Source organism: Dermacentor silvarum, chromosome 2 (assembly GCF_013339745.2).
Source record: "Dermacentor silvarum isolate Dsil-2018 chromosome 2, BIME_Dsil_1.4, whole genome shotgun sequence".
In the NCBI taxonomy this organism is placed as follows: domain Eukaryota; kingdom Metazoa; phylum Arthropoda; class Arachnida; order Ixodida; family Ixodidae; genus Dermacentor; species Dermacentor silvarum.
The window spans coordinates 42,536,326-42,540,178 of record NC_051155.1 but is presented as its reverse complement, the minus strand read 5'-3'; positions in this window follow the sequence as shown (position 1 = coordinate 42,540,178).

Genomic DNA, 3,853 nt, shown 5'->3' with positions numbered 1-3,853 from the left:
TTCGATGAGGTAATTCACCGTAGACGTGCGCTGGACAATACGATAAGGTCCATCGAAGCGGGAAAGAAGTTTTGAAGAGAGGTCAGGAGGATGCGCAGCTACTGACAGCCAGACGAGGTCACCGGGAGAAAAGACAGGTTGCTCACCAGTGAGCGTCATGGAGCCTTTTCTGGCGCTGTTGCTCAGCGCTGGTGAAGTGGCGCGCTAACTTGCGACACTCCTCGGCATGACGTGCTGCAGTCGAAACGGGCACACACTCAGAAGCAGGGTGTCCACGGTGTGGCATAGGTGATGGCCGTAGAGGAAAAAGTAGGGAGAAAAGCCAGTGGTAGTCTGGGTTGCAGTGTTGTAGGCAAACGTAACAAATGGTAGGATAAGGTCCCAATCTGTGTGGTCAGATGGGACGTACATGGCCAGCATGTCACCTAGCGTCCGGTTGAAACGTTCGGTGAGTCCATTCGTCTGGAGGTGGTAGGCGGTGATTGTCCTGTGAATAACGCGGCACTGAGCGAGAAGAGCTTCGACAACCTCAGACAAAAAGACGCGCCCTCTGTCGCTGAGAAGTTCACGATGTGGGCCGTGACGGAGGATGAAACAGCGGAGCAGGAAGGAGGCGACGTCGGGTGCCGTGGCGGCAGGTAGTGCCGCAGTTTCAGCATATCGCGTAAGATTGTTGACGGCGACGATGATCCAGCGGTTACCGGCGGGTGTCATAGGAAGCGGACCATAGATATCAATGCCCACTGGATCAAATGGTCAGGCGGGACAGGGAAGGGGCTGCAAAGCTCCAGCTGAACGGCAAGGCGCAGATTTCCGATGTTGGGAGTCCGTACATGAGCGAACGTATTTGCGGACGTATGTAAACATACCTCACCAGTAGTAGCGCTGACGAAGTCGTTCATATGTTTTGAAGATTGCAGCGTGGGTGCACTGCAGGTCAACGTGAGAGTATGCGCAGATAGTGGAGCGCAGGCTGCGCGGTATGACGAGTAGCCATTTTCCACCGTCAGATGCGTAGTTGCGTCGGTGCAGAAGGTCGTCGCGAATGGAGAAGTGAACAGCTTGGCGGCGGAGTGCGCGAGAGGCTGGCAGCGTGGGCGTGTCAGAAAGTAGGTCGAGGAGGGCCGCTATCGAGGGCTCGTGGCGTGGCTCTGAAGCAATTCTGTCGATGGTGAGAGGCGAGACGATGGGTGTTAGTGTTGACAGGCAACTAAGGTCGGTAGGCAGAGGAGACCGTGACAGAGCATCAGCATCCGAGTGCGTGCGGCCAGAGCGGTAGACGACGCTTGATGTCGAACTCTTGAAGTCTAAGAGCCCATCGGGCAAGGCGGCCACATAGGTCTTTCAAATTTGATAGCCAACAAAGGGCGTGATATGTGACGACGTCAAAAGGGCGGCCGTACAAGTAAGGGCAGAACTTGCTAAGGGCCCATACGATGGCTAAGCATTCTTTTTCAGCCACAGTATAGTTGGTCTCCGCTTTAGTGAGGGCACGGCTGGCATAAGCAACAATGTATTCAGGACTGCCCGGGTTTTCGTTGTGCTAGGACGGCGCCGAGACCTATTCCGCTGGCGTCTTTGTGTACCTCCGTGGAAGCTGCAGGATCGAAGTGACGCAGAATAGGAGGTGAAGCGAGAAGACGTCGTAAAGTAGTGAATGCCTCGTCGCAGGCTGGAAACCATGAAGACAGGTCGCTGGAGCTACCCAGTAGCTGTGTCAGAGAGCGTATTATAGACGCAAAGTTGCGAATAAAACGCCGAAAGTACAAACATACGCCGACGAAACTGCGCAGTTCTTAGAGATTTGTCGGTCTGTGTATGTCAGTAACGGCACGCAATTTCGCGGGATCAGGTTGGACGCCATGCTTAGACACGACATAGCCAAGAATGGTTAGCTTTCGAGCGGCAAAGTGGCATTTTTTGAGATTAAGTTGGAGTCCAGCGGTGGTAAGGCACGTCAGAACGCACCTGAGGCGGTGAAGATGTGTCGTAAAATTCGGAGCGAAGACGACAATATAGCCGAGGAAACACAGACACGTTTGCCATTTGAAGCCACGCAAAGCAGTGTCCATCATTCGCTCGAACGTTGCGGGGGCATTACAGAGGCCGAAGGGCATCACGTTGAACTCATAATGTCCATCAGGGGTAACAAATTCAGTTTGGGCTTGTCAGTCATAATGTCCATCAGGGGTAACAAATTCAGTTTGGGCTTGTCAGCGGTGGCCATGGAAACCTGCCAATGTCATGAGCGCAAGTCGCGTGAAGAGAAGAATTCAGACCCCTGTAAACAGTCAAGGGCATCATCTATTCTCGGTAGAGGGTACACGTCTTTGCGGGTGATCTTAATTAGGCTGCGAAAGTCAAGACAGAAGCGGATAGAGTCATCCTTCTTCTTAACGAGAACGACCGCCGAGGCCCACGGACTGTGAGAGGGCTGAACAATGTGGCGGCGAAGCATGTCGTCGACAGGCTCACTAATCACACGGCGCTCCGTAGGAGACACACGGTATGGACGTTGCCGCAGTGGAGAATGGGAACCCCTTGTCGATGTGGTGCATGAACGTTGACGTGCGTCCAAGGGAACGTTGAATAGCGTCAAAAGAAGAAGGAAAATGGTACAGGACGGCGATAAGCTCCGAACGCTGCTCTGGTGTAAGACCGTCAGCGATGGATGGGCTAAAGATGTCGGTGCAAAACTTGTCAGTAGCAGAAAGAGTGCAGACGTCAGTAAGGTCGTCGCGAGAAGTAGCATCTGGCACTTCGTTGATGTGCAGGGACTGAATGGCTTGGACATGGCCCAGACACTGGCCACGGAGCAATGTGAGCGGAGCGGACAAAAGGTTGCATACGAAAATATGGCTGAAACCAGCCGAAAAATCGAGGGTCACGAAGGGAAGCAGTACAGTATTTTGTGCGATGAATGTCTCAGAAGGGGCGAACAAAACAGTGGCGTCAGAGATGCTTACACAGGACACAGGTAAAACAACAGCGGCGTGCGGAGGAATGTCGGCTCCTCAGCGACGACTAATTTAGGGGGGCGTTCGGGAGAATCGTCTGAATGGAGATCGCACAAAAGAGAAAGTTCAACTTCGGCCCGCCCGCAGTCGATGATGGCTTTGTGTTGTGAGAGGAAATCCCATCCAAGAATGACGTCGTGAGAGCAAGATGGCAGCACAATGAACTCAATAATGTACATCATGTCCTCAATTACAACTGGGGCCGTACAAGCGGCTAACAGTTGAACATGCTGCGCTGTTAAGGTCCGGAGGGCTACACCAGCAACTGGAGTCGTCACTTTCCGGATGGAGTGACAGAGTCTTTCATTTATAACACAAAGGGCGGCACCAGTGTCCACAAGGGCAATACTTAATACTCCTTCGACAGTAACGGCAAGTACATTCGACGGAGAATTGTGAGGACTTGGACGCTGTGACGGGCGACGCAGTTCTTGCCTGATGAACGTGCGGGTTTAATTTCCTTCTGAAGGAATGGGACGACGACGCATTGGGGAGAGAGAGCGCCGACGTGGTGATGGAGAGCGTCGGTCGAAGGACACATTACGATCAGGAGCGCTTGTAGGTGATCCTGGAGTGTAGCGGAGCGGGGGCTGGTCGGCATAGCGAGTCGTCGGTTCATAGCCATATGAAACGGCCAACGGCATGCAGCAGCGACCGTAGCGAGCGATATGTCCGGGGCGGCCACAGACAAAGCAAATTGGTTTGTCGTCAAGAGTACGCCAAGAGTTTGCGGCCATGGGGCCAGTGCAAGGGGTGCGGGGTGGAGTCTGCGCGTGCAGTGGTTGACGCGGTGTGAAAGCAGGGTCCGTTTTAGGCCGTGCGATGACGTCGGCGTA